This window comes from Equus caballus, chromosome 10, assembly GCF_041296265.1.
Source record: "Equus caballus isolate H_3958 breed thoroughbred chromosome 10, TB-T2T, whole genome shotgun sequence".
Classification (NCBI taxonomy): domain Eukaryota; kingdom Metazoa; phylum Chordata; class Mammalia; order Perissodactyla; family Equidae; genus Equus; species Equus caballus.
Window position 1 is genome coordinate 3,043,821 of NC_091693.1, and position 12,650 is coordinate 3,056,470.

Genomic DNA, 12,650 nt, shown 5'->3' on the forward strand with positions numbered 1-12,650 from the left:
AAAATCTGGTCATTGGGTTGGCATTCCATGGTGGTGGTGTCGTGCTGGAGACGAGCAGTGGCGCCCACTCAGAGGGGCAGGAGCTCTCCTGAGTGGCATGAGATTATCCTGGCCGGTAGATCACATGGAGACAGGGATCCAGGGATGCCTCATCTTGCTACCCAATGACCTGATGATCCTCCACTGACCCTCCCAGGTAGGCCACTGGCCATGCAGGCCTCTCCCCATAGCCTGTCTTGTGCTGTTCCCTCTTCCAGGGACACCCACGCATTGCTATCACGCACAGCCACTTTCCTCTTCCCTGTCCCAGTCTTTCTTGGCCTTCAAGGCCAGCTCAGGCCGCTTCACCAGCCCCTCTATCAGCCCTCCGTGGCCTCCTCCTTCCTAAGCTCACATAGGACCTCTCAGCCAAGTGACACAGGCAAGACGTCAAAGCCAGAAGGGCCCCGGGGATTTCTGAATCCAACCTTCTCGTCTACATTAGCAAAATCAAGGCCAGACGGGGCCCCTGGCCCACCCACATCTGCACCTTCTCCCGGCCCGGGCCCCGGGAGGACTCCATTGATTACACTATCAATGTATGTGTGTGTGTGAGCATGCCTTGCATGTGTGTACACTTGTGTGCATGCATATGCTTGTGTGTTGTATGGGGGTGCATGCATGTGTGTGTGCTTGTGAGCATCTGAATTCTCTCATTTTTTTATTTTTTGGGGAAAAAATACAAAAAAGCACAGAGAATAGTCAAAGACTTAAGTCTTCAATATCCAGAATTAACAAATATTAACATTTGTGGCAGATTTTAAAAACAACCATTCTGAGCCCTTCTACGGGGCTGGCTGAGTGATACATCGAAGGTCCCTGCACCACCCCCATCCTGCTCCATTCCGTCTCTCCTGAAGCAGCCATACTGTGACTTTGCTGCAAACCCTTCTGATCCATGTTTGTACGTGTGTGCATACATATGTATGCACACAATGCTCACAAGCACACACACATGCATGCACCCCCATACAACACACAAGCATATGCATGCACACAAGTGTACACACATGCAAGGCATGCTCACACACACACATACACACTCAAATTACATATGTTGTGTGGTTGCACGCCTGCATCTACATCTACAGCAGTCTCTTGCTTTTTTCCATCACTGTTGCACCTGTGAGGTCTCTGCACCCCACACCTGTAAGCCAGCTCACGAGCCTGGCACTCCATGGGGGCTAGACCGTCTTGTCTCCCTACTCCTCTTCTGATGGGCATTTACACTGTTTTTGATCTTTCACTGTCACCAACGATGAAGCTCCAGCAGCGTCTCCTCTGGGGCTCATTAATGAGGCTTGTTCTAGAGTTTCATTTGTTCTCTGAACGTGTCCTGGGTCTCTCTCCCCAGGAGGACTCAGGCCTGTGGGGGCCTGCAGGGACCATATGTGAAGGTGCTCAGCACAACCCCTGGCTCATCCCTGGGTATTTTCTCTGGAATGTGTGGCCTATTTCCCTCAGATCCTCTCTGAGGCTGTCCCAGGGGCACAGGACCCACCCTTAGCTGACTGTGTCGCATGCAAGCCCCAGGGGGGCCAGCCAAGGGCTGGCTCATCCCAGGCCCAGTAAACCTCTCACTTTGTATTTCCTAATTCCTTTAAGAAATCCCAAACCTGTCTCCTTGGATAGAAATAAAATAAATGTAATATCTATTGCTATCACTTAAACACAAATTATAGTATTTTTTATTAAATAGTCTGTTGTCAAATGCTTGACATTCCTCATAATAGATAAAAAGCAACTAAAACTAGTTATTTTCTGTTACCTTAGAGGCTTGCAACATAGTTTGTAGTGTATTTACTTGTTCTGTTCTGCTTGTCGCATTCCATTATAAGCACGTGAATTATTCTCCCTATTAAATTAAAATGCAATCTCCCCCTCCCCCAGCCACCCCTGAGCTTTTATAAAAGGTGAAGGTTTGGAGATGGGGGAGCGGGGAGGAGCCACCTGGTGACCAGGGCTCCAGCCGGCCCTGGCACAGGTCGGGCCACCCCCATGCTGGAAGATGAGGTCGGGGACCCTCCCCGGAGAGCCCTAGTGGTGGGGAAAGGCCATCGGGTCAGCACTCTGGCCTTCGGCTTATCAGAGCCCCCTTCTCCGCAGCCCTGGAAGGCGGGCAGGCTGGTCTGCCGTACCCGCCTTACAGATAAGGAAACGATCTTGAGAGATGGGGCCTTGAAGCGCAGTCCGGTTCAGCCAGAGCCCTGCATCCCTGCCCGCAGCCCGTGCACGCTCACGCTGATTGGGCTCCGCTGTGCGCAGGCGCGTGGCCCAAGGTTTCACGAGCAACGCCTCCCTCGGTCTCAGCAGCCGTTCCTTGAGGGAGGAACGTTATTGTGTGTCTTTCGGTTTGTATGAAACTGGTTCTTAGCGGATTGAGAACCTGCCCGTGGTTGTGCAGCCAATAAGCACAAGAGCCAGGGTTCCGGGCGGGTCTGCTGACTTCGGAGCCCAGCCCAGACGCAGTAAGAGAAAGCATCCTGGGCTCCTTGCGGGTCGCAGGGCCCTTGAGACTTTGACAAAGCCTCTGCCCCCTTCACGAAGTGCGCCTTTCTCACATCAACAGCATTTTACCTGTAACTGTATGGGCTTCGCGGACTCGCTCTGGGCCCCATGTGGACGCACACAGGTCCCTGTCCTCCGGGTCAGGTAGCCCTGATGGGAGGCGCGAACATCTCCTGTGGTGTCTCCTTGTCTAGACGAACTGAACCCGGACCAAATGTCGTCCACGCTTCCTTCCTAAACTCTCTGGAGGCTGAGGGTCAGCGGACTTTGAGACGGGCTCCAGAGGAACTGGGGGGAGTGGCGTTTCTCTCAGGACCCGGAGAGGACCTGGTTTCCCCTGGGTCCGCGAGGGCCTGGAGGGTACCGAGCCTGCGCACCGCACCCCAAGCACCCTTGCTCTCCCGCTGCTCCCCGCCACCCCGCCACGGCACTTCTGCAGAAAGAGAGTTAGAGCCGGCAGGCCACCTGCGAGCCCCGAGGCTGTCCTCTTGAGCGTCCAGCAGGCGCAGTGCCCGGCAGAAACCCACGGCAGCTCTGTTTGCTCATCTGTGAAATGAGAAGAATCCTCTCCAGGTACTGCCATATAAGTGAAGGGGCTTCACAGCAAAGGCCTTCCCACATTTCTATGACTCCTCTGCCTGCACAGTTCGCCTGTGGATCTCGGGTCTGACCTGTTCTTGCTGTTTAATCTCTCAGAGAACATTCTCAGGATTCCTGCTATCTCGGTTTGTCTTTCAGCACCAGCCACTCCATCATCTGAAGGCTTTGTAGCAACTTAGCACCTCTCCTCTGAGGCTGCCTCCCTAACGCAGGCGCTTCCCAGAGCTGCGCTGATAACACTCGGCAGGGCAGGCAGAAACTGAGCTGATAAGGCCACATGCACATCAGAAAATTATGCCTCCTAAATGTCACCTTACCCTGGAGCCAAATCAAAGCACTAGGAAACATCTACAGGTGCCCATGGGGCTGGGGGGAGTAGCTTCACAGTCTTTGGATGGAAAGGAAGCCAGACAAGAAAAATGTGGTCTTCATTCATGGAACTGGTCGGGATCCCAAAATTGCCCCCCAGGCCACCCCGTGATGGAAGCATCTTCCTCATTGGCCAGTGGACATGAATGCAAGAGTGGGTGTGAGTGGAAAATCGGGGCCAGGGTAAGGGAGGGAGCTGACTAGCCTTTGGGGTGGGCGGACTCTCCTGAGTCAAGGCACTTGACTTCTGCCTTGCCCATTTGGATAACCTGTTAGTTTAGGCTTTGTTTGTCTGTTTCCTTTGGGGACTTTACTCTCCACCACTCCTCAAATCTCTCACAACCCTTGAATGGTCATTAAAATCCACCAGAGATGAGAATTTTCAGGACTGGTCATGACAAAAGAGAGATGCAACAGTGAGGAAGCGAGGAGGAGGGAAGACAGAGGTAGACAGAAGAAGACAGAGATAAAGCAGAGGTGGAGGGGGGAGAAGGCAGGGGTCTAGGAAACAGAGAGGACTTTGAAGTCCTTCTTAAAGACACTGGGGGAGGCGTTTGGAACAAAACAGGGAGGCAGTGAGTGTGAAGACCCACAGTAGAATGGAGTCCTCAGCATCAGGACCTCAAAGCACACATCCTGGGATCTCACATCTGGACCTCTTCCTCATTCTTACCCATCCTGGTCCAGGTTTCCAGCCCCATAAGGTGTTCTTGCTTTCCTGACAGCCAGAATTCCCATAGTATTTGGGTCAAGCGTCTTTGCCATCCTCCTAGGCTTCTCATGACTTTTCTGTTTCAGACGCATGCCTGTCTCCCGTATCCTCATCTTTAATTAGAATTATCTTGACGCCTCTCAGGCTACAGCTGGTCAGCTGCTCCTTCCAGCATTCTGGGGAGCTTGGTCCACTTCGTGTTCTTCTTCCCATTCAAGAACGCTAGTCTGCTGGCAAGGTCTCCCACGCAGGGTGAGGGCTTCTCAGAGCGCCGGGGGCTGATGAGGTAGAAACGCCCACCCTGGAGGTGACCTCTTCTCCCCAAGGCTGGCCCAGCACTCCCGTGGGATGTGGCACTCTCCTGGAGAACATCTTGATGTAGCTGAAGAGCGCTACGTGAATCCATAAATCATAAGTGTGCTGGACAGCACTTAGATAGGTAAATGCATGTGTGCTATTCACTCAGCGAAGCCTCCTAAAAAAGATAATACACTCAATATCTCACCGTGCTGACATGTTTCAACTCAATTGATAATGGGTCAGGATTGAGCAAAGCTTAGAGAGTGAATTACCTTTTAGCCATCCCTTCAAGTTTAGGGTTGCAGTCACCAACAAAATCAATGTCGAAGGATTCTTGTTGTCTCAGGTAATACCTACAGTGACTCCTAATAAAATAAACTATTGGGGCCTTTTAATCAGAGCCCCTGCCTGGAAGGAGGAAGCCATCGGGAGGAGGGGGGGGCTCGAGGGACCTGTTTTCCCCTCACCGGGCAACGCCTGACTGATTCTTTAATTGTAGTAATGATGAGCTTACCCTGGACCCAGACACTCGGGCAGCAGGAGGCAGCAATTCTCCCGGGCACAGAGCTGGTATGACCTCAGCTGGGGCTGCCCCGGTCCCACAGCAGGGCTGTGTCACCAGGGGCCGTGGTGGTGTCTCCAGGTCAGGAGCCTGTTTTGCTCCCAGACATGTGATAAATCTCTATCGAGAGAAAGCTTTGCCATAAATGAGGCCCTGCTTTGTATCTGCATCCCCGGTCAGTGCTGCAAAAGAAGGAGCTGGCTAAAAATGCCACTGCCCGGCGCCTCTGCTCCCCACTCCTGGCTCTTCCCTCCTCCCAGATTGCATCCCTCTAAAAAGTTAGTTAACATCATTTTAAATATATTCAAATATTAGGAAGCTCAAGGAAATTCAGAAACAGCAAAATTGGCCTAGAGGCTCTTTGCAAAGGCTTTCTTTTGTGCCACTTACCCACTCTGGGGCACATTTGTAGCTCTCCTCTCTACCTTCACTCTTGCTTCTTAGGGGCTCATTCCCTCATTGTTTTTGCAATTCCATCCTTCTCTCCCTCCTGTGTCTGAGTGCGCTCTTCCCTCTGCTCTGTGGTGGGCATGGGATCCAGGCCTAAGCCAGTCGGCACAGCCTGTGTCCTAACAAACTCATCCTGTCATCCAGGACCCTCAGGACTTTGGGGTGCCTGATGGAGAAAGGCCTGGTTCTCCCTGTTCAGTTGAACTGGGCCCTGCAGGATGTGCCTCTGCTTGTCCATCGCCAAAGGGACAGCCGTGTGAAAATGTGACCCACACAAAGGAGGTGGGGCCAAGAGGCTGAGACAGTGATTCCAAGTGCTGTGGTCGCTATTCAAGGCTCTGGGTCCAGCCAACTCCAAGCAAGAGCTCTCTGGATTCTTCAGTTTGTGCGCCAAGAAGTTCCCTAGGCACTGTGGCCACCCAGCTTGGGCTGTCTCTCTCTTTCTCCCATCCTCCCTCCCTCTCTCTTCCTTCTTCTTTCTTCTTCTATTCCTTCCCTCCTTCATACCTTCCTTTCATTCTTTTTTTCTGTCACAGGAAACTGAAGAATCCTAATGGATTCCCCCCCACCCAAGGAAATAAATCATGAACATTGGGAAATATGGCCGCTGTCTCTCCGGGGAGGGAGCCCTTCCAGGGCTGCCACAGGGAAGGGGCCCCAAAGTGATCACGACCTCAGTCCATGGTGCTGCTGGTTCTTTCTGTTTTTGGTGAGGAAGATTGGCCCTAATCTAACATCTGTTGCCAATCTTCCTCTTTCTGCTTGAGGAAGATTGTCACTGAGCTAACGTCTGTGCCAATCTTCCTCTATTTTGTATGTGGGACGCCACCACAGCATGGCTTGGTGAGCGGTGTGTAGGTCCACACCTGGGATCAGAACCCACAATCCCTGGGCTGCCGAGCAGAGCACACGGACTTAACCACTATGCCACTGGGCCGGCTCCAATGCTGCTATTTTCTGAGTGCTAAAAATTAAATTTGGCAAAGAGTCTTTAAATAAGTCTTAAGAAAGAGTGAAGGGCACACATTGGAAAGGAATTGCTTTCCTTGGAAAGCAATATAAAAGGGAGCCACCTGTGTAGCTGGTCGTCCTCAGTGGCACCCAGCCTCTTGAAGTCCACTTTCTGGTGGGTGGTAGTGATCGATACAGAGGGCCTTCTGCTGTGGACAGTTCTCCTGAAGCCCTAGTGTGCCTAGAATGGCCAAGGACAAGTCTCCCACCAGTACACACTCCCTGACTTCCCGTAAGAGGTCCTAGAGTAGACCTGCTCGTCTTCTGCATAACTGGATCCTTGGAGATGACAAACGAGGTAAGTGGAGCCAGGCAAGATGGTATGTTGGAAGGACCCAAAGTCAAGTCAATAATGTCCGAATTCTCCCTTCCTTTGGGTCTGTGTGGAGGCTGCCTTGACGTCTAAGCCCACAGACCTCAGTGACCCTCACCCCAGGCCCTCTCTTTTGGGGCCAGCGCCAACAGGACCACTCAGTGCAATGGAGGCACAGCCACAGACCACATGCATCATGCCTGAGCAGGAAGCTGGGGGAGTGCCCACCGCCCTTTGTTACCACGATGATGAATGGTTGTTGACACGACTAAACAAAGGTATTATTAGTAGATTACATCTGAGAGGCTGGACTCGTGCAGAAAGAGGGCAATAAGAGCCCTGGGCCTCGCTCGACTCCCAATTACTCCACAAAAGCCGGAACCACCAGGTCAGGGATAAAAGTGAATAAATGTTTCTAAATTCTTATCTTAAACACACTTAAGCTTAAAGCTATTTAACTGGGGCTTTAAAGCCTGGAAGCTTCGTGGAGCCCGGCTACCTGCCTCACTCTCTTGCTCTTATTTTTGCTTTTATCCTTTTAGTCTTGAAGAAGCCTAATTAGAAGCTTGAACAGGGCTCTCTCTCCCTGCCCTTAAATCAGTAATTGGCTTCAGTGCAGAGACTGTCAGGAAATTAACACATCACAACATGACAGCTGTTAATTTTTTCTCCTTATTTGTCATATGAATCACCGCTGATTTGCCGGAGTGCATAACAAATTAGTGGCTGTAATCAGCGGCCTCTCTTCTGTGAGCTGCACCTTTTCTTTTTTTTCCCTTTTTTCCCCCCTCTCGCTCTTTTTCTCTCTCCCCCTAAAGTCCATTACTTCACTGCCTCAGCAGAGACGACTGTTCCTAGGTGTGTCATTGTCAATAAATCAGAATAAGCAAATGCTAAAAGCGCAAGAAGCTCTTTAAACTTTGATGAAGGCTTTTAGTTACATTTTTAAACTTACACTCATAACTGGAATTTTTTTTTTAAATTGTCACTCCCTGGTAGTGATAGACTGTCAGGTTTCCAGTCATTTCCTCATCCAATGTGCCAGGGAAGGTGGAACTGCAAGTGTCATTTGCACAAGTTCTGGCTGACAGAGAAGGAGGTGGAGGAGGTGTTAGAGTGGGCCTGGGGGCGGGGAGGGGGGCGGGATCAGACCAGAGGTCTCTCCTTTCCGAGTGGGGATTTGGGAGAGAGGGCAAATGGGAGGAGGGGGCGGCGAGCAGATGGGGCAGGAAGAAGAGGAGTGGACTCTGGGACCTCATCAGCCCCAGCCCTTCTAACTTGACTCGTTGTCCACTGTGTAGCGGCCATCTGAAAGGGGGGTGAGCCTTTGTTAAATGCCTTTGTGGTGGCAGCCGGGACCACCAAGCAGAGCCATGCGTTCTGGGACTTTGTTCCTCCCTCAACGCCTTCAGTGGGTCTGAAACCTACCATTTATGGCATCTGGGAGGAAGGGAGTATAGGAAGGGTGATAGCAGTGGGGTGGCTTCACGGTGTGGGATGCTGCTCCAGACTCTGAGATTCAGCAAACAAATCTGTTGTCTGCATCTCCACTGTGAATGCAGAAGCAAGAAGGAGCTTCTTCCTTCTCAGGCTGGACCTTTCTAGACTGATGAGTCCTTGTCTTTCCAACTGTTGCCCAGCAGAGTTAGTGGGAGCTTCACATAGAGGCGTAGTAGCCTGACACTGAACCTAGGGTGAGAGGATTTCAGAGATGAATTTCTCCTTTCCTTTCTTCTCTCATCCATTCTTCCTTCCTTCCTTGCTTCCTTCCTTCTTCCCTCCCTCCCTTCCTTCCTTTTTTCCCTCCTTCCTTCTTCCTTCCTTTCTTCCATCCACCCAACTGTCCCTCCATCTTTCCTTCTTCCTTCCATCCTTCCATCCACCCATCTATCCATCCATCCATCCATCCGTCCATGCAGTGTGCTTTGCATGCAGCAGCAGGGCATGAGCCTACCACATGAACAAGTGAGACAGAGGGAGGGAGTAGATGGGTCTATCTCAAGATAGGACACAGGGCAGAAAATCACAGCCTCAGAAAACTCAAATCATTGGACCAAGCCCTCCTCCTGCTACGCCAGGACATCACCTTGCTCCCTCAGCCATCGCCATCAGCAAATGGCTCATTATGTCTGCCATATTGGCCTTAATCACCGCTTTCCCAAGAATTAGTCTGATGACCTTCTTGTGCTGAATCCTGTGGCCACTTGAAAATTAGATTTAGGTCAGTCTTTCAAACACTTCACCAGGACTATCATGCACTAGACTCTAGCTTCAGAATCCAAGAATTCAATAAATTAGGATCCATGCTTTTGGAACATGTGCACTTCTTAGAAAAATAAGAAGCCCTGTGGTAATTTTCAAAGTGTTTTTTTAAATCTTAACCCCCGGGGCTTGGAAGACCTGTCCCACCCACTGTCCTTTCCCCTCCTGAGAGCTCAGATCCCCATCCTAAGAGACGTAAACCTGCCGTCCAAACATCGGCCGTTTGAACGGATGGGACCACATTCTGGCTCTGTAAAAATCATTGAAGTCTTTTGAAAATAAAACAATTGTCCTTTTTTTCTTTTTACTAGTGATAATTTATACACATTCAATATGTTTAAATACAGTTCAATATGCTACATCTGATAAAATCTCTGCTGAGAAAGTTTTTCTCTAATGTCATTTTATAAGCCCGAAGAAAGGGTTTTTAAGCAAAATACCAATTTTACAGTTACTCTATCAAATCCTAATTTAAAAGAGAAACCCCTTTATCCATTGTATGAGGTGGAGCGAGTTTCCTGGTAGAGACTCAGATTGACGGGAGCGACCGCAAGCTTCACAGAGGCAGCAGTCCTGGGAGTTCTTCGATTCCGGGACGCCCCAGGACCACGGCGGGTATGGAGCACCTGGCTGATCTCAGCAGCTTGAGCAGGAGCGGGCCCCATGGGCACTGGGCTTCACAGGTTGGATGCCTCTGGAAACCATGGAGGCGGATTCAGTAGGTGTTTCCAACACTCAGTGAGAATCCAATGAACGGATGAACCCTACTGCCTGCTGCCTGGTTCTTTCCTGGCTCATGGGGATCTCTAGGGCTCATGCTGACTTCTCTACACCTCCATCCTTGCCATCCCTGACCTCCAATCATCCAGCCTCCAGGTTCTCCCGTTCCCATGTGCTATGCCTGCTTTTCCCTGGCTGCATCACCTGTGTTCCTCTCCTTTCCAAATTGCTATATGGAAGCCTTGTTCCTTGATAAACAAACCTCCTTAAATGTCCATTTTATCTTCAATGTCCTTGTTCAGCTGTAAATGAAGTCTTGATGACACACTCTAGGGACAAGCTTTCCCTGCAGTCCTCTACGGGGGCAGCTGTTCACCCTTCCATACCTGGTGTACACCCAGATCAGGAGCTGGGAGACAGCTCTTCCTCTACCCCGAAAGATAAGCACCATCTGGCTGTGCTACCCTCTACCTCTTGTAATTCCCAGCACTTACCGATCTCCCGGGGCACTTTTATCATTCATCAGACACCACAAGAACTGGGTCAACATTTCCCCTACTCCCTACCCATTGTCATCATTGGGCATGACCTGAGCCTTAACAGGGATGACCCATCACCCATCACTGATGCCTCACAAGTGACTGATCCTCCTGTTAATTTCCAGTGACCTGCATCTCAGCCTACTTCAGCCATCCAGGTCACCCAGAGGCGGGCTATGCCCTCCCCCGGAAACTATGACTCTCTCAAATCTTAATTGCTAGAAGTGTCACATTCTCAGGCCCAGGGTCTTGTCCTAGCTTTCTCGAAGATTTGCTCATTTTATACATTTTCTTCTACTTTACTGGGATTTCTGGGCTTTGGGTGCCAATACTATCTTCCTTCATAGCAATACGTTCGGCCTCTGCTGCTTCATGTGGGCTCCATGTTCTTTTGTTTCAAAAACATTCTCTTGTGAGCATCCTCCATGTCACTACTGTCATTGCCATATCCCACCCTGGCAAAGTCCCAGTCCTCAGCCAATCCGTTTCCCTCTCTTCTTTCTTTGCATTCTGGATTGGCAAGCAACACTAGAGAAAAATCACACTCTTCTGCAAATTGGAGGCCCTACAAAGGCAAGATCTCCAGGTTCAGCTGAGCCTTCAGCACTGTGTACCACACCATTCAGTTTTCCCGCCCAGCTTTCTCTCTAGAATAGGAAATTATCCCAAGTAGTTATCTGGAAACTTCTCTATGACCTACCAATCTCCCACCCTCCCCCTTTCTCCTCCATCCTTCTTTCCCTCCCATCACAGTGGAGAAGCCTTTCCTCCGTGTGGGAGAGGTTGATCCTCTCACTGCTCGTCTGCTCCACACTCTTTCCAGTCCTGCTCCCCGAGTGCTGTGGCTTGATGAAGTCATTCCTTGCTCTCCTATATTTTCAGTATCTCCCACGGTCTTTTCTCTGTTTCTTCCTTTCAACAATTAAATGTACTTAAATTTCTTCCATTTTAACTTAAAAAGTCCCCCCGCAGCCCTAAGCACCTTCTTGCCTAAACAACCAGCCACGTTTCTGAAAGAGTGGTCTCCACTCGCCGGCCCCGTCACTCTTTAACTCCCTGCAGTTTGGCTTCTGCTCCCTCCGTCTTGTGGAAACTCTCTCGCCAAGATTGACAGTCTGCTTGTAGATGAAGGATGCTTTTCTTGGTTAACCTGATCTTTTCTGCAAGCATCAGGGCATAACTTCTTAAAACTTTGACTTCCAGGATACCACATCCTTCGGGAGTTTTTGCTGCCTTTCTGGCCATACCTTGCTGGGCTCCTTCATCGACTTGCTTTTCATGATCTTTCTACTAAATGTGTAATTTCCTTGGAGTTTTATTTTTCCCTCTTTTCACTTTCATTCTCAGTGGGCAAGCTAGACCTCCCCTTTGGTTTCAAATTGACTTCAAATCTAGATTTTCTGGCCATCTAATCTTGGATATCTCAGGAGCACCCCAGGATTAACCTACTGTCTCTCCCCATCCTCATCTGTCTTAGGGTTTTGTCTAGAGGTCAATGAGCAGAGGTCATCCTGGAGTCCTTCGTCTCCAGGATAGACAGTATCTAATCAATCACCAAATCGTATCAATTCCCACGTGTCCATTCTCGCCATCACCATTGCCATGACTCAGGTCCCCACCACCATCACTTTTTCTCACCTGATCAATACACCCTCCTTCTTGCCAGCCTCCTATATATCCAATATATCTTTCACACTGCAGCCAGAATCATCACTCTCAATGCAAATTTGACCTTGTAGTTCACATGTGCAGCCACTGCTGCAGAGTCCCTCTGTCCCTAACATGTTTCCAAGGATCTTCATGATAGACTCACCTGCCTCCGTGGGTGGGGCATCATCTGCCACCCATACTACATGCTCTACTCCAGGAACACTGACTCATTCAGTTCCCTGAAAGTTCTAATTTTCATCTTATCTCCAGGCCTTTGTCCACGCTGTTGCCTTTGCCTGGTACACCTTTGTCTGTCTACTTTCCCCTCAGATTTGAGCTGCAACTTTCCTCCTCCGTGCAGCCATCTCTAACGCCTGTCCTCTGCCCCCCAACTCACAGCCCAGAGACTGTGCCAGCACAGCAGCCTGATGTGGCAGCTCATGTCACATGGCCTTGTTTGGGTGTCTGTTGCCACATGAGGCCCCAACCCCTAGTCGGCAACAAGCCATGTCAGGGAGAAACCAGGGGCTTATGCTGGAGCCCAGCACCAAGCACAGCACCCTGCACAGGCGGGTTTTCTGGATACTCTGGCCAAAGACCTCTGTCCGTGTTCAA